Here is a 19653-nt window from a genome sequence, read left to right as displayed (position 1 = left end):
ATGTGTGGATTAAGGAATGAAATCTTCATCAGGTACACAAGGAATACCAAAACGCTCGGCCCAAAACACAGTCGCCCCTGGGCAAATCCGGCGGCATTCACCTGGTATTCCTAAACGTAACCTCAGTAAACTATGCCTTAACCTAACCTTATTTCTAAACGTAACATAAGTAAAATGGTGCCAAAACCTAACCTTATTCCTAAACTTAACCTCAGTGAAACGAAGTCTAACCCTAAACTTATTTCTAACCTAACCAACACAAGCCGTCACTCTGGCCGGCTGATCTTCAATATAGGTGGCTGGCTTGGGTAACCGGCACAGTGGGCCTAGGTCTAGGGACCTCCGGGGGTTCTTGAGGGGGTTCCACTGGACCCCCAGCTTAAATTGTTGTTAGCTAGGAACCAAATGGACCCTTACAGGTATGTAACTCTGAGAGTGTACGTATCCAAACCAAACTGGGGGTCCTTGAAATTGAAAAGTTGGAGAACCACTGGTCTACAGGACCGTGTACAGACCAGACCAACAGATATTATTCTCACTCTACTCATTCACCACCACCATCCTTAATCTCACTATGTTCATGAGTCTGACAACAATGCCAGTATATAGAGTTTCATTATAATAATACAGGGCACACATTATACAACATGATCCCACAGGGTGAACCAGCTTCTCTTTTCAAGAAACTAAACAATCTGTCTGTCTCTGAGGTTAATTATTTACATATATGTATATTTGTGTACAAATGCATTTATGGTTATCACAATCTACCAAATGGTTTTAATTGTATTGTTTTTTTCTTTTAATTTGGATATTCATTCATGTGTCAGACTTCAATCCTTGTTGCACTTCTCTTAGGCAGTTCTCAATAAGTTATAGACTAGAGGGTCTACTCTTTGGAATGCCGCTGATCCTATGCTGAAAAAATCTCCATCTCTGTTGGTCTTTAAAGCAAACTACAAAACAATGCTCATATCCAAAAAGCAGTAGATAAATAGTTCTATGTACCTGTATGTATGCATTCGGTTATGTGGGTGTGTGGGCATGTTTGTTGGCAGGTACAGTAGGTACTGTAGGTGGTTATTCTGTATGCAGTATGTATGTATGTACTGTGCGTATGTATGTAGGTTTGTATTTATGTATATCTCTTGAATGTATGGGGCCCCAAACAATCAGGGGGCCCTATGAGATCTCCTCAAATTATTATTAAAAGATATCTATAAATAAACAGCTTTCCATTCTATCTGAGGGCCTTTAAAAATCCAACATGGGGCCCCAAACAGACAGGGGGCCCCATGATATCTCCTCAAATTATTATTTAAAAAACTATATAAATAAACAGCTTTCCATTAGCCTCGCGTGGCCAGACAATATCACACGACACACTGCGTGGATATTAGTCTGGTCCCTATCAACGATAGATTTTTTTCCAAGGGGCGGTTACAAAAAGATCCAAACGGACTCTATTGGTTAGACCTAAACCAATCAGAGCAGTGCTTCCTTTTACGAACGAATCAGAGCAGTGCTTCCTTGTACGTCATTGCTCCAAATAAGGTGATAAGCCCGCCCACATTTGGATACTGGGCCCTGATTGGTCCCTCACGACTTCGGAGGGAGAGAAATGAAATCTCTATTGAGGGGGGCCAGACCTAATCTGCCGAGGGCTAAAGTGCGATGCAATTTTGCAAAGGCAGATTCGTCTGGAACCAGGCTAGCTTTCCATTCCATCCGAGGCCCTTAAAAAATCCAACATGGCGCCCCAAACAGTCAGGGGGCCTCATGAGAGCTCCTCAAATTTTGAAAATGCTACTAAGACCGCTTCACTAGGCCCCCCTCAGTCCAGAGTAGACTTCTTCCATAGGCCACCGGCACAAAGAAGCACCATTCGTCAGACCATGCTAGAGCGCCACATTTACATTTGAATGCATATCAGCACAATCTACATTGCATGAGAAAGTTAAGTTAAGACTCTTCCCCCTATCTCTCTCTCTCCAATTAAATTCAAAGGAGTTTTATTGGCATGAGAAAACATATGTTTACATTGCCAAAGTGAAGCAAAACAATGAATGTACAAATAAATGTTAACTTCTGCTTTTAGCATGTAGCTAATTACAATGTGAATATGTTTGGGCTCTCAGGTGATCTGTAGCTGAAACCTGAGAACAATAGCCACACATTAGCCAACAGAAACTTCAGACAGCCACACATGTTGGCTTTGACATGGTAATGTATGTTTCACTTCAAATTGAATGCCACCATTCCTCCATTGGGGAGAAAGAGAGTGAGATAGCAATAATATGTGATATTATTTAATTTCATAACACTTCACTATGAATTTAACTTCTGATGAAGTAGTGAGATTAGAAGATTGGAATAGAATAATCAGACAGACAGACAGACAGACAGACAGACAGACAGTCTGTGGACACACACACACACACACACACACACACACACACACACACACACACACACACACACACACACACACACACACACACACACATACATTTATTTAGTGTGTGAGAGGAGAGGTTACCTTAAGTTTGTATAGTATGTTTGAGTACTTAGAAAAGCGCCATAAAAATGAAATTCATTATTATTATTATAGGTTAGCTTGGTATAAACTTTTGAAAGTTTGAAACTCTCTTTCTCTTTATATTTCTAAATATAATTAAGTGGCCTCCCTCTCAACCCAATTCTGAGGTGGCCATAGCTGAGTGGTTAGTGAGCCCGCCTGAGGAACCAGTGATCCTGGTTGTCCCAGGTACGATTTCAGGCCAGGCCAGCAGTGTGTTCCTGAGCAAGACTCCTAACCCCTAATTGCTCCCTGTGCACTGCACAATGTTTAAAATCCCCAATTTCTCAAAAATATTTGGGAAAACAACTTTATAGCTCGATCTGCTATTTTCATTTTTTTATTTTTGTAAAACATTTGTTAATTTTTTGCAATAATTAAAAACAAAATGTAGGGAATAAAAAATAAAGGGGTATTTACTCGCGACCCTTAAAAATTGGTCCGCGACCCACATATGGGTCCCGACCCAGGGGCCTCATACTGGGGTTTGCCTCCTGATCCCTAAGCACGGCCCTGTGTGTGTGTGTGTGTGTGTGTGTGTGTATGTGTGTGTGTGTGTGTGTGCCTGGCACCATTGCGCCGATCGCAGTGAAACTGTGCACGCACACTCCCTGGATGCCAGTGCAGAACCTCTGTCCTGAATTTTTCAGATCTGCCTTTTATAGCACCACCAGGAGGCCGACTTATGTAAAACACAATCTTTTATATTACTCTTTCAGATTTTATCCAAATTTCACGCAAATCAGTACACATTATCTCTATAGTCATGTGATCAAGACGGATCAGTTTGATTTCTCATATTCCATCCTGATTGGCTAAGATTGACATGAGTGGTTTACAGGAGTGTCCCGGTTTGAACAAAATGCTGCAAATCATGAACGCAGCATCCGATTGCGGTGAAACTTTGCACGCACATTCACAATACGCTGAGGAACAAATGCCACCCCTTTGACATTGCCCTATTATAGCGCCACCAGAAGGCAGATTTTTGCACAAAAAAATTATTATATTACGCCTACAAATGTTGTCCAAACGTCACGCAAATGGACGGATCTGTCTGATTTTCCATATTCCATCCTGATTGGCGAATTCCGAACATTGCTGTGCCACAATAACCTACCTGACCTTGGGAGACCTGTGCTCCGAGGAGCACTTTTCTAGTTTTCTTCTGTTTTTAACTCTTCATGTGCTAATAAATACAACGGAAAAACAGATTTTATAACATCAAGCAATCAAGGGTTGGGTTCGGGGTAAGGCCCTGCAACATACTAGCGTCATGTCAAGGGTGTGCCATCATGGCTCAGGGATTTAGTACATCAAGCCGCCTCACGCTACAGAAACAGGAGATGGGCTCCTGACCTATGGGCTAAGTGCATTGTCTTCTAAAACAAGCAACTAAGAGTATACCTAGCGCTAAGGTAAAAGTGCAATATATCAGCTACCTACTTTCTTAAACAGACAAATAGGAAAATCAAATGAGCAAGAGCTAGCACTATGTCTTGTTTCCATTGGCATCCAATTCATCAAAACATTTAATGACAGACAAATATACACTCCTGATGTAACAGCGTTGACAATAGAAAATGTGGGGGCGGGGTAGATTTAGCTGTTCAAACGCAGATCCAACATTCATATAACATATTTCTTGTTTATGAGAATAACAAATTACATTGTTGGTACTGTTTTTCCACATTATTTGAATTTTCAGCCATCAAAATGATCTGTTGCCATGTTTTTGTTTAACTACTTAAACCCTATATACTTGACCGGTTTATCCAAGGGTCTATACTTGGCCCCCTCCTCTTTTTCATCAACAACACATGTCCTGAAAACAGCAGATCTACAAGCTCACAATGCATCGCCACGCTGTTTTCGCCAAGATTTTAGGGTTCATTGACACAACACCGAAGGCATAACCAAGATAGTAAAAACGCATCGAGTCAACATTCAATGTTGCCAAGCAGCGGTATTGAATCCTCATTGATTTATGACATTGACTAAACTAATTGCAATATTATTGAAAGCTTGTTACGTTAAATATTGATTTAGCATCACATTTTCAATCAACACTGACACAGAATCAACATAATCCAAATCCATTGTCTAAAGACGCAAACTAAACATTGAATCCTTGCTGATTTGATATTGAGAATTGGCCCTGTGTGTGTGTGTGTGTGTGTGTGTGTGTGTGTGTGTGTGTGTGTGTGTGTGTGTGTGTGTGTGTGTGTGTGTTTGCGTGTGTGTTTGGTAGTGCAGTCACAATTATTACATAATCGTCTAATCGCAATTGTTTGAGAAAATCGCAATCATTTTTGCATAATCGTTTCCATGTTGAAAAATGTTCATACATTTTCAAATGTAAATATAGCAGATGTAGAAATAGCAGATCTACAAGCTTACAACGCGTCACTTTGTGACGAGTTGTAAGCTTGTAGATCAGCTACTTCTGCTATTTATATATGTATTAAATTATTAAATATGTCAATAATTTATTTGTATATTTAAGTTATTTTTCATAATATGCCCTTTGCAATTTGTAATTATTAAGCCTAAAAACCAAACGGAAATTTAAATTGTTTTCATATGTTCCAATGTTCAATGCCAAAAACACAATTCAATCATTAATCGCAATTATTTGTGTGACAATTAATCGTCACCTTAAATCTGTAATCGTGACAGCCCTAGTGTTTGGCTGCTACCTGCTGCTGTTTGTGTAGACAGCTTGCCAGCCCCACCACTGGGTTGAAATGTTCAAATTTCTCCATATAGTGTGTGTGTGTGTGTGTGTGTGTGTGTGTGTGTGTGTGTGTGTGTGTGTGTGTGTGTGTGTGTGTGTGTCCAGCCTCCTCTCCCCTATTTCCCCAGTTTCCAAATTAGAATGCTGTTACATCGTTCTAGGTTTGAACATGAAAGATATCAATGTTGCAAAAAGGCAACAATATTGACAATATAAATTTTCCCCAGCTGACCCTGAATGTACAACTAAAGCCCCTCGATAACAAACATACCTTTATGTTTTAGCCACCAGCAAAGGAAAATCAGCCCTCTATTACCGTTTCTCATTTGCTCTCTTTCACAGCGTAAGAAATGTGTAGCATAATACCATTATATCAACTATACAATAAGAGTAGTTGTTGCAGTTTGTAGCGACTCACCTCCTAGAAGTTGATACCCCAGCATTCACAGCGTTGTCTGTTTATTGTTATCTATAGATGTTCATAAATAAAATACAAAGTTATGCATCCAGCTCAATGTTTCAGTTTGACGCTTCTTGTCTGATGAGGTTCTGTTGAGAGAACGCAAGAGGGAGGAAACGGTAGTAAGGCAACTGGCTTCCTGCACCCCACTCTGTGGTTAGAATGTTCCTCTTTTTACTCTGTAGACGAGGCTGTGTTCTAAAGGCCGATGCATAGTACCATTTGAATGCAGAAATAAAATATTTTCGGGAGGGGTCACCGACCCGATTTTATTTCGGCTCTATAAAAGTCATTTCATACTAATGTGGCTCGCACTCACGGCCCGCGCCAAAGTCGCTTGGGGGTTCTTGACATGAAAATGTTTGAAAACTGCTGTGTAAATATGTCACGTATGTCTCTCTCTCTCTGTGTGTGTGTGTGTGTGTGTGTGTGTGTGTGTGTGTGTGTGTGTGTGTGTGTGTGTGTGTGTGTGTGTGTGAAAGAAAAGAAAAAATATCTCTGTTAATCAATCAAGCAATCAATATTGCTTGTTATTGAATTAAGATGCATAACTGGTCTTATGGACATGAGAAAAATTCAAACTTTTTTTTTCTTCTTAAGTTTTATAGAGCTTTAGAGCTGAACATAATGTGCTGATGTGATTTCGTTTTTTCTTGACCCCCCCCCCTCCTCCAAAAGCATCTATGTTTTATTTTTCATGATTACATCTAGCCATCATTTTGTAGCATAAAGATGGGATGAATTATTGTTTTATAAGTATTTCCCCACACTTCCGCACAGTAGGTTAAATAAGGCAATAGTAAGGATAGTAGAGCTGTTTAACTCCCGTTTTTGATCAAATCGTGCACTTTTTGAAAGAAGCGTGAAACTTTCAGTTTCATGTTCTTGGGTTCTGGCAATCTCCAACATATCATCAAATGAATGGGCAACCCCAACTTAGTTGGAAAGAACGCCTTAAATGTATTTGTTGAAGTATTTAGACATTTAGACCCAGTAGACTGGCGGCCATCTTGGATTTGACCTCTCAGAGGTCAAATCTGACTTCCCTCCCCGTCTGAAAATTTATATTATGGTATTTACTAACTATGCTGAAAGTTTCAGCCTTCTTTCAAAAAGTGCACGATTGTTAGTGCCAAACAGCTCTACTAGGAGCAGTACAGTGTCTGGAGTGATTTTTTGTTAATGATAACTTTCATTTTATGAAAAATTGCTATTGTTTTGGATCATTTTCTTTTTAAGATGTCTATATTTGGCTTCCAGGTAAGTTTATTATCAATAATGATTCCTAAGAATTTGGTATGATTAACTTGCTATAATTCAATATCATTTATGGTTAAACAAATTGGAAAATTATTATTTTTGAGTTAGTCTTGCTGATGTTCAATGACAATTTATTTATGTAAAACCATTTTTTTAAGATTTTTAAGTCATTTTCCACTGCATGCAAGAGCAATGCAGTGGAAAATCTCTCTGTCCTTTACCTCCTTCTCAGCCGGCAGGCGCAGGGTTGCCAGAACAGAATGACAGTTTCGCGCCGAAGCACAACTTAAAACCAGCCCAATTCAATCAAATCCAGCCCAAATCGGCCAAAACCATGTGAAACCGCAAACTTTAAATAATGCAAATTATTACATAATGCAACAGAAAACACTGCATACGCATACAAAGCTTCATATCTGCATGACTGCATCAATTAACCAAAGATAAAATAGTTAAAGAGGCTAGCCACAAAATGGATAGTCCCTAACATAGAGTATGTTAATACAATATAACTTACACAATTGGGGTGGTTGTATTTTGTCTCCCTGCTCTTCTATTGAGACATTTAGATCCTGTGTCTAGGTGAGACATGGCCTTTGACACGATACTGTTTCTGATTTGACACATATTTTGACCTGAAGGTCAATATTACATTCATCCCCTGAGCAAGCAGGCAGGCTCCTAATGCCTCAAAATGGTAAACGTTTCAGCAGTTGCACAGGAGACCAGGGTTCAAATCCGGGGTAGAAGAGGCAAGTTACATAGTGCAGCTTTAAACCTGTTATTATCTAATCTAATATAATTAAATCATACGCTGTATTCATCGTGGAGCCTATACCTATAGTCTGCTCGTTACTTATATTTTTACCCCTTTGTCCCACATTCTGTTTCACAATGACTGTGACCCTCTCATGTGGTCTTATGTTATACATTCAATACATCCCTTTCATGTACAGTGTGCCCTGCAATTGCTTTTGAACATACTTAAGTATTCAAAAGTTAATGCTTTTAAAAAGTAGAAGTAGAAGTACATTCTCTCTCTCTCTCTCTCTCTCTCTCTCTCTCTCTCTCTCTCTCTCTCTCTCTCTCTATCTCTCTCTCGATATATATATATATATATATATATATATATATATATATATGTACACATTTTTTTCGGGCCAAGGACCACTTAGCTGATAGAGAGATGAAGCAGGGACCCCATACTGTATATTCTAATTTTTTTAAAGAATGCTTTCCAATTTGTCATGCAGAAACGTGAATGACACGTGCATTGTGGCCTTGTTGCATAGAACTTAAAAATTCTGTTCAGCTCACAACCCAGACATCGTCATTGAAATTGACAGCCAGCTCTGTGCAGTTTTCGAGAAGTAAAAACTCCTGACAAGACACCTAACTTCAACATGCGTAACAACACTGTTCCGTGTTCGAACCTCAGAATGGGGAAGTAGAGCAGTATGTTCTTCACAGCTTTCATGACATCTGACAATTCAGCACTAATTTATTTGGCAACGAGTGACTCCCTAGTCCCTGTGTAGCATGCAGTTTAACCTGTAACCTGTGTAGCATGCAATTTAACATGTAACCTGTTTAGCATGCAGTGCCTCCATCAGGCGCACACATAGGAGCCAACCAGTGCTCGAGCACCTGCCTGTTTGCTTTCATAGGAGAAATTGCCCTTCTCTTATTTAAATATTGGTCTTGCTGAACCACAGTTGCTCTCCAACCTGCTCTCATTCAATACCATGTATGTACAGTAGGTTAGGTCGCTTTGTTTTCTCATCCTGAGACAGTTAAGTTTCAGAACGTTTTAGTTGAGCATGGCAGTCTCCATGTTTCTTGTTAAAACCAGAGTATAAAAGACACGGAAATAGCAAATGAAGTTGTCAGCACTTGCTATGCAACGGTTTTAAAAACACGCAGCAGAAGAAGGAAATGTGAACATTTTTCAGACATATGTGGGTGTGGAGTGTGGTTTACATTATAGGATATTATGCAAGTAACACTCAAAAGCGTGAACTTGCTACAGTAGGTTCTGCTGACAGGCTTTTTAACACATTAAACTGTCAAAATGATTAGGGCTTATCTATGAATCATTATCATTCATATTTGTAATTACTATAAGAAGTATGTACACTTTTATTAGACTGGGACTATATTGTTTAACTTATCTGTTGCCTAAATTGCAACTGTCCTCCACACAGTGGGGGTTGGGGATATAGTTGGGTAGTCTTCCTTACAATTTATATTTGCTAATAGTATGTTGGATTCATGCATATTTTCAGACATTTAAAACAACAACAAAAAAGTATCAGAAAAAAAAGAAATTGGTGGGCCAGTGACTCCGAGGGCCCCCTCGGGGTCACGGACTCCCCGTTGAATAATGATAATAATAATACATTTTATTTGTATTGCACTTTACATTTGAAACAAACCTCAAAGTGCTACAGTACATAATAAAACAAGATAAAGAAAACCATTTGCAAGATAATCAAAAAGTCTAAAACAGGTTAAAAACACGTTTAAAAACAAGTTTAAAAAGGAGAGGCAGGGTTATTAAACCGGCTGAAAAAGCTAACCAAATGCTTTGTTAAAATGGTAGGTTTTTAGTGCTCTCTTAAAAGTGTGAGCTCTGGGATGGTCTGGGAGTGAGTTCCACAGCCGGGGGGCAGCTGCATAGAATGCTCGGTCTCCCATAGTGCGGAGGTTGGTGTGCCGTTCCTTAAGTTTGTTTATGTTTCCGGAGCGGAGGCTGCGGGTGGCGGTCTGTGGTTCGATCAATTCCTTGAGGTAGGGGGGGGGGCATTTCCGTAGATGCACTGGTGGGTTAACAGGGTGATTTTGTATTCTGTCCGGGATGAGATGGGAAGCCAGTGCAGTGATTTGAGAATGGGGGTGATGTGCTCGTATTTGTGCACTCTCGTCAGGATCCTAGCAGCGCTGTTCTGTATACCCACTGTGAAAAAATAAATAATAGCCAACCTAAAAGTAACTAAATGTAGTTCTACTTTAGACACTATTTGTCTTGGATATGTACTGTGTACATATAGCAGTATATGAACACTATTATGGTGATATAATCCTATATAGACTACATAATATATTGGAAATGACAAAAATAAATATAATAGCAGACAGATGCCTTGACTGTGTAATATGGACGGCTATCTTTATTTATTAAAAACATAAATTAATAAACTTAAATTAATTAGTGAAACCCCTCCTGGATGGCACCCTAGTGTGGAAGTCCTGTGTATGGGTTCTCATAACCCAGCAACCCTATAGGCAAATTACACCACTGCTTGGAGATAAGATATTTTGGGCAGCAGTAGCAGTCTTTTTGGTCCTTTCAATGTGAGGTTTGCTCTCACCGCTTAACACACGGAAAATAACACGTCTTGTGCTGATCTTAATAGAGCCGCATGTCACAGAAAACATTGTTACAGCAGATTATGTCACACAAGACATTGTCATATAGCAGATTATGTCACACAAGACATTGTCATATAGCAGACTATGACGCACAAAACATTGTCATATAGCAGACTATGTCACACAAAACATTGTCATATAGCAGACTATGACACACAAAACATTGTCATATAGCAGACTATGACGCACAAAACATTGTCATATAGCAGACTATGACGCACAAAACATTGTCATATAGCAGACTATGTCACACAAAACATTGTCATATAGCAGACTATGACACACAAAACATTGTCATATAGCAGACTATGACACACAAAACATTGTCATATAGCAGACTATGACGCACAAAACATTGTCATATAGCAGACTATGTCACACAAAACATTGTCATATAGCAGACTATGACACACAAAACATTGTCATATAGCAGACTATGACACACAAAACATTGTCATATAGCAGACTATGACACACAAAACATTTTCATATAGCAGACTATGACACACAAAACATTTTCATATAGCAGACTATGACACACAAAACATTGTCAAATAGCAGACTATGTCACACAAAACATTGTCAAATAGCAGACTATGTCACTCAAAACATTGTCATATAGCAGATTATGTCACTCAAAACATTTTCATATAGCAGACTATGTCACACAAAACATTGTCATATAGCAGACTATGTCACACAAAACATTGTCATATAGCAGACTATGTCACACAAAACATTGTCATATAGAAGACTACAGTATGACACACAAAACATTGTCATATAGCAGACTATGTCACACAAAACATTGTCATATAGCAGACTATGTCACACAAAACAGTGTCATATAGCAGACTGTCACACAAAACATTGTTACAGCTGACTATGTCACACAAAACATTGTCACGTATAGCAGACTGTCACAACATGTCGAGAGCTTGTAGATCTGCTAACAATCTGGGCATAATCCAATTTTTTTGAATATGTTTGGAACATTTTAACAACAGAAATCTTGTATGGGGGTCCCTGGCACACAACATTTTCAGATGGGGGTCCGTGGCCAAATAAATTACAAATTAATTTGGGATTTCCTTGACATTGAACCACTGTCATACAGGACACGGCCACACGGTGGAGCTGTTGGCTATCAATAACACAAGACACCCTGTAGCATCATGGCCTGGTATGACCAGACCTAACGCACTGCGATATATAGACCAATTATTTGTTTACCAACATTGAGACTGGACGCACAGGTGACTGTTTCATGTAATCAATTCCCAACAGATCCCCAAACCTGTTGTTTTGGGGTGCGCTTGTTTCAGTTCATTCAACCCCCTCTGGCTTTGGCTAGTGAGGTCCGCCCTAGCGAGACATATCTACTTCAAGAGCGAGAGATCACAGTACAAATCCTAAGCATTCTTCCTCCATACTCTGAGAAAAACAGCATCTGAAAGTTTGATGGGTTGCATATTTTTACACGTGAGACTGTGACCACTTTTACATTGCATCCTATGAGCGGTGGGGTTCACTTGGTGCCGGCCTGCGCGCACATACTGGTTTTTATCAGTGTGACGTTGTCTGTTAAGACGTCTATACAGACCGGCCATTTTCCTTCTAAAACATGAGGAGACCGTGTTTTTTCAATTGCTTTTTTCATTTATTAAAAAAAATTACGATTTTAAAATGAAAACAAATAAATACAATACAAAAATGAAATTAAATCAAATTGAAAAAACACGTATTAGGAGGGCAGGGTGAGTCACCAGAACCAAGGACGGGTGTTTTTTTGTTGTTAAAAATGGAGTTTGAAGTTATAATGGGTTTGTATAGGAAGGGGGCGTGTCTGATAAAATGAATATCAAATATCTAAATACTGAATCAAGCAACTTAAAAACTCTCTGGGGGGCTCATAAAAGCCAGAGTAGACGATAAAATGACCCAAAAGTGTTTTGAAAGTGAAATATCCCTATAATGCGGTCCACGGGTCAATATTGAAATACTGATATATTATTGATTTCAGCTGTTCCAAACATGATGCAAGTTTGGTCCATGGTCAAATGCATATTCATTTGGGGTCCTTGACACGAAAAGGTTTGAGAACCACTGTCATACAGGACACGGCCACACGGTGGAGCTGTTGCCTAACCATCAAAGCCTGGTATGACCAAAAAACAGTAGCATCTTCCTTCCTGTAAGTCCAGTGTTTCTCAAACATTTTATGTCAAGGACCCCCAAATTGATTGATTGATTGACTGATTTATAGATAGATAGATAGATAGATAGATATATAGATAAATAGATAGATAGATAGATAGATAGATAGATAGATAGATAGATAGATAGATAGATAGATAGATAGATAATTCAGAGACTTAAAAACAAACTGCATTGCAGAACCAATGCAAATACTTTAGGTGTCTTAGTGACGGAGATCTCTGATCATCTGGCTACACAAGACTTACTAACAAGACTATCTAACTCCCTTCTCACTCTGCCTCTACCCATGGTGTTAAGGTTGTACCGCTCACTTATTAATAAAACAAAACAAGATAATACTTAACTAACCTAACTAAGAGGGCCACTATATTTCCACACTCACTCCAGAGGGCCACATTGTATACTGTCTCTCCGTTTTTTAACTTTTTTCGCCATGCTATCTTCTATCTTCTTTTTTAAAGCGAACATTTGTAACTCAAATCTTTGCTTCTGGGCATCCCTGAAACACAATATTTTGAGATGGGGGTCCGTGGCCAAATATATATCATTTTGGGGGTCCTTGACATGACAAACTTTGAGAACCACTGTATTGGAGAATGTGAGTGTGGGTTCTATTCTTTTTCATGATCCTATGGTAAGTTAACCCAGCATTCCGACAAGTGATGTGCACAATCTACCAGCTTTTTTATAATGAATAACCGCCATTAATAGTGGAGTTGTGTGGTCCACTGTGAGCTCCAGGAGTCCCTGGGAGAGGAGAGCTCACAGGCGCTTATGGTGCAGCAGCCAGCCGGTACAGACGTGTCCGTGTGGCGGTTGGTACTGAAGTTTCTCTGTAAACGATTACCTATTCACCTATACAGTGAAGAAAAGGAAAATTGTGTCTCATTACATGAAATGAGCAAAATGTATTTGCTCAGTATTGATTAATTTAATTTACAGCTATTGTTTAACACATGTCGGACTCCATCGATGTATGTGTACTGTATGCATCTATGTTCTGTTGCGGTTACAGTACGAATAAATGAAGTAAACGTTACATATCTGCCATCTGATTGGCTGTAGCTCGGGGTCGCTCAAATCTCAAGGTTGCTGCTCATTGGCATGAACTTGACATTTTTTCTTTTTTCTTTTTGGTGGCCAATAGGAGGAATCGGAGGAACCGTATCCAATAATGAGGAACAGGAATCGGTTCCATCACACTTTTGTATTAAGTGTTTCCGGAACTTTTTTTTTTTTATCACACTGTCAGTGGTTCTCAAACTTTGAAATTTCAAGGACCACCATGACTCTGACAGACTGTACAAATGGAACTAAATTAACCCGTAAGGGTCCATTTGGTTCCATTGTACACTCTCAGAGTTACACAGTTACTCCTGTAAGTGATCCCCTCAAATAACACAGAGGGTCCCTGTGCCTCACTTTGAGAACCACTACAATACTGTGCTGTGCCTGTATGTATGATTGAATTTGTGTTCATCAAAAATTATATATATATATATATATATATATATATATATATATATATATATATATATATATATATATATATATATATATAATACATACACACACACACACACACACACACACACACACACACACACACACACACACACACACACACACACACACTTGGTCATTGTAGCCACTGGAAAATGAATGACGCTTTATTGTTACTCATGAAACAGTGCATACTCACTTGTGCACATTTTAGAATGCTGGAATGCACCCATCTTTTCACTGTTTTCCAGCTTTTCCTTGCTGACATCCCCTACAGGAAACACAATCAGGCACGTGCACACATAGACATGAAAGGGGGCTCGAGTCCCTGCCTGTTTACCCGTCTGTAAAAAAAGTGCCCTCGATCTCCAGACCATGATTGCAGCATTTATTATGGTGAAAAAGAACGCAAATGCCCTCTCCATGCCCTACCCGAAGGCAGCATTCAAGCGCAAGAGAGTTGCCCCTTTCTTACTCTCCTGAACTTGAATGCAGCATTATATGTTGAAAGAATTGCCCTCTGTAGAAATCCATGCCGTACACCGTTTCTCCAGCAAAGCTTGATTATACCTAATTGAGCGCTGTGTCGCGCACAGAATTATAGCCGATCTACAAGCTCACAACGTGTCGCGCTGTATCTCCAGCAAAGCACGCACGCACATCCCTCCGTCCCCTTCCCCCACGTGCACATGGGTCGGTGAGCGTTTTGTCTGTACCCAACCAACCTTCCTCCCAACAACCCCCCCCCCCCCCCCCTTCACGTTGGCAGGTGCCTAGTGCCCCGACCACTTCCAACACCCCCGCCTCGCCTCTATCCAAACACCTCCCCCTCCCCCCCCCCCCCCCCCCCCCAAGAGCACGTTGGCGGGTGCCTAGTGCCCCGGCCACTTACAATCGCCCCAGCGGCACACCTCCCCATCCCCCTCGCCACCTGCTCGCGCAGCACCCCCACAGCGCCCGGCACGCCGCCACTCGCCCCCCCCCCCCCCCCCCCCCCTCAAGACCCAACAGTCTCTGACTTTTCCCCCTCCCACCACCACACAGCACGCCGCCGCGCCCAGCCAGACCCCTAGCCCCCCCCCAGCTCCGTCCCCACCTTTCAGGTTCCGCCCACCACCGCGCTCGCCACTCAGGCCACGCCTCCAACCGACCCAGCCCACGTGTTATCGCTACTTTCTTCCCTGTTCGCTCACATCCCACAAGCATCTTCTCCATCCCTCTTCCCCGCATCCCAAACTCCCAACCTGGTCAACCCCTGTCACCCAGCTCCCTCCTACACACTGGGCACAGTCACCCCAGCAGCCCCACCCGAGCCCACCGCCAACCGACCATCCCCCAGTCCCAGTCAACCTCCGGCAGCACATCCTAAATGGTGCGTATGTTGACCTAGCCGAGCTCATCCAGCCATCAATCACAGACCCCCTCCGCAACAAAGAGATCACTTTTTCCTGGTCCTCACTAGAGAAATGGCTGTTTTGTGGTTAAAGGTTTAATGACATTCACTTTTACACCACATTCAAAGTCTTTGTCCTGGTCCTTCAAAAGTGTACAAAAAGTTTTAAGTGAAAATTCCATTCCAGTGATCAATGGCAGGTGTTTTTCTCTCACATTTCTAAAGCCTTTTCAACTGCAATGAAAAAAGAAATCTTTGCCTGCGGGTGTCGCTGGTGAGGGATTTTGCCTGTCAATCATCGCCTCTGCTCCGCCCCCCCCAAAGGAAAGGATAGGGGAGGGGAGGGGCGAGGAGGAGAGTGGGCGGGATTATTCGACAGTGACCTCACTGTCGAAGGGCCAAGCTCAGATTACTTTTCAGCCTAATTATTCAGAAAACCCCAGACCACAGAAAATCCACTGAATGTTTTAAGTTCAGTTTTTTTGGGTGTAATTGAGGTCATAAAACCCCAAATAAAACATTGAAAATAAAAAAAGTGAAAATGAATGTCATGATACCTTTAAGAAAGATGTTTGGAGGGGGCACGGTGGCGCAGCCGAGCATGTGGCACGACAGGGAGGTGACAGCGAGATAGTTATGCCTGATTTATACTTAATTGTGTCGTACACCGAAACGCGTTGTGAGCTTGTAGATCTGCTATTTTTCGGATTTTTGAAAAACAGTATTAATGGGATCCTATTAATACTGATCATGGCAGCCAGTGACACATGCACTGAGGAATGTGAATGAGGTGCTCACAGCAGGTTCAAAATGAAACATGGGAATGCTGGAACATTTCACTGATATTGACTATGATATGGAGCCCTGCCTGGTTAAGAGTCACAACAGAGTTATGTGGAAAGGATACTTGGGATGTTGAGATGACATGCACGATTATAAACGTAGGGAATGCCCTTCACTGACGGTACAGAAATGATGCCAAAAGGTACAGAGAGGGTTCATAGTTTAATGTATCTGCCCAAGACCAGGAGTAAACAATCACAGTATTTCACTACGCCAACAGCAGAACAATGGGTTAGTGTAAAACATGTGCGACCTTTGACCAATTGACAGAGAGTTGTGTTACAGGAAATGCCACAGTGAGGAGCTGGGACTTTGATTCTGTGGAAACCCAAAAAGCAACAGTAGCATTGTCCACATGTAGGCTATACATACACACACACACACGCGCGCGCGCACGCACGCACGCACGCACGCACGCACGCACGCACGCACGCACGCACGCACGCACGCACACACACACACACACACACAGAATCAGAATCAGTTTTATTGTCACATCACAGGTTTACAAGGTAAAGAAGTGGGTGAAATTCGTTTTTGTACATCGTTCCCATCGCAACGTTAATTTCCATAGAAAGAAGAGGGGGGGGGGGAGAAGAAGAGGGGTGGGGGGCAAGTGGGAAGGAGATCAAAACAAGAGAGCAACAGAAGGCCAGACAAGTTATCTACATATTTACAAAGTACCTGAGATAATAAAAAACTAAGGTGCCTGAGCATAGCAGCAATGTATGTATACTGTGCATGTTATACTTATACTGTGCATGATATACATATGGACGTTAAGGTGCTTAGAGAAAAAAAAGCACAATAAAAAAGACAAAAAAGTCAGTGCGTTATACATGGGATTAAGGTGCAAAAGGTCAGTGCGTGTCCACCTAGGGTGGACTGACCCTAGTATAATCCGCAAGTAGCTCCATGAGGGAGTGCAGCAAAAAAGTCATTTGTACCTGGTGTAGTCCACAGGTGTGTCCGAGGGGGAGCTAAGTCCAAGTCATTGTCCCTGGTATAATCCACAGGTGTGTTCAGGAAGAGCCAGAAAGGTTTTGCACCGCCTGCTGTCAGGCTGCTGAGCAAGGCTTATGCCTCATTCAGCATCCTGACAGCAGCTGGATTAAAACTACACCAGTACCTGGTGGTGGAACTCTTGATACTGCGGTAGAGCCCCTTGCCCGGTCGCGGTCGTTGTAGGGGTTTGAACAGTCTGTGACTTGGGTGGTGCTTGTCCTTGATGATGCGCTTGGCTTTGACCACGCACCGCTTTTTGTACAGTTCCTGGAGTGCTGGGAGCTCGATTCCCATTATCCGCTCTGCCGATCGCACTACTCGCTGTAGGCTGGTCTTTTCTCGGGCAGTGCAGTTCCCGTACCAGGCCGTGACACAGCCTGTTAGGATGCCTTCAACCGAACTGTTGTAATACAGCCTGAGGATGCGACGTCCTACTCCGAGCTTCTTCAGGCGGCGGAGCCAGTACAGTCGCTGCTGAGCCTTTTTCCTCACGTGTGTGGTGTGCGTCTCCCATTTGAGGTCCTCCTCGATGTGTACTCCGAGGAACTTGAACTCGCTGACCCTTTCCACTGCAGCACCGTCGATGAGGATGGGCGCATGGTCTCTCCGCGGCCTCCTGAAGTCCACGATCAGTTCTTTGGTCTTGTCGACGTTAAGAGAGAGGTTGTTCTCCCTGCACCAGCGTGCCAGTGAGTTGATCTCCTCTCTATAGTCAGACTCGTCGTTGTTGACGATTCGGCCTATCACTGTCGTGTCGTCCGCGTACTTTATGATGGTGTTGGAGACATGTGTGGCTGTGCAGTCATACGTGTACAGGGAGTAGAGGAGAGGGCTCAGCACGCATCCCTGGGGTGCTCCGGTGTTGAGGGTCAGGGGGTCGGATGTGATGCTGCCCATTCTCACCACCTGATGTCGGTTGGACAAGAAGTCCTGTATCCAGTCGCACATGCTTGGGTGTAGCCCTAGGTCTCTGAGCTTTTTGTCAAGTATTGCTGGGACAATGGTGTTGAATGCTGAGCTGTAGTCCGTATATACGTACATATTTGTCCTTCAGCAGCTTGTTGTCCATGTGCGAGAGGACGGTGTGGAGAGCCATGGCAATAGCGTCGTCGGTGGATCTGTTTTTGCGGTATGCATACTGCCACGGGTCCAGCGAGGCAGGTAGCGTGGAGCTGATGTATTCCCTCACCAGTTTCTCGAAGCACTTGCTGACGATCGGGGTGAGAGCGACAGGTCTCCAGTCGTTCAGGCATGTCACTTTGGCCTTTTTGGGAATGGGCACAATGGTTGACATTTTGAACCCTGCAGGGACCACAGCCTGGGAGAGGGAGAGGTTAAAGATGTCAGCGAAGACACCCGCCAGCTGGTCTGCACATGCCTTAAGGACCCGGCCTGGAATCCCATCAGGTCCGGCTGCCTTGTGGATGTTGACCCGTGCGAAGGCTGTACGCACTTCTCTCTCCGAGATGGTTAGAGGGTTCTCCTCCTCTGCTGGTGCTGCTGATGGCCCCGCTTGGCTGCCGCGGTTGGGGCTGATCTCAAACCGGCCGTAGAAAGTGTTCAGTTCGTTGGGGAGGGAGGCAGGCGGGTTCACCTCGCTTCTGGTTCTTGTTTTGCAGTCTCTCAAGGTGTGTACCGCCTGCCATGTGCTCCTGATGTCGCCATTGCTGAGTTTGTCTTGCATCTTTTTTGTGTAGGCCTTCCTGATGTCGCTGTTTAGGGCCGCGCGCGTCGTGTTGCGCGTTTCCACGTCGCCAGATTTGAAACCAGCATCCCGTTCATGCAGATGTGCACGTACTCCGCTGTCCATCCATGGTTTCTGATTGGGATAGATCCGAACTGTCTTTTTTGGGACTATGTCACCTATGCACTTACTGATAAAGCCAGTGACTGAGTCTGAGAGTTCGTTGATGTTATTCCCAGCGGCGTTCTTAAACATCCCCCAGTCAGTCTGGTAGAAGCAGTATTGTAGCATAGCGTCTGTGTCCTCAGACCAGATTCGGATTTCCTTCTCAATGACCGGCTCCCTTTTTAGCCTCTGTTTGTAGGCAGGTAGCAGCTGGATGGCGTAGTGGTCAGAGCTTCCTAGCGGTGGGCGGCGGAGAGCTTTGTATCCATCCTTGAAGGGCGTGTAGCAGTGGTCAAGAATATTGTCACCACGGGTGCTGCAGGCGACATGCTGGTGGAATTTGGGAAAGACCTTTTTTAAGTCTGTCCGGTTG

The sequence above is a fragment of the Gymnoscopelus braueri genome (genome assembly GCF_963280865.1).
Source record: "Gymnoscopelus braueri genome assembly, chromosome: 16".
Lineage (NCBI taxonomy): Eukaryota > Metazoa > Chordata > Actinopteri > Myctophiformes > Myctophidae > Gymnoscopelus > Gymnoscopelus braueri.
The sequence above is the reverse complement of the archived record's forward strand: the minus strand, read 5'-3'. Positions refer to the sequence as shown.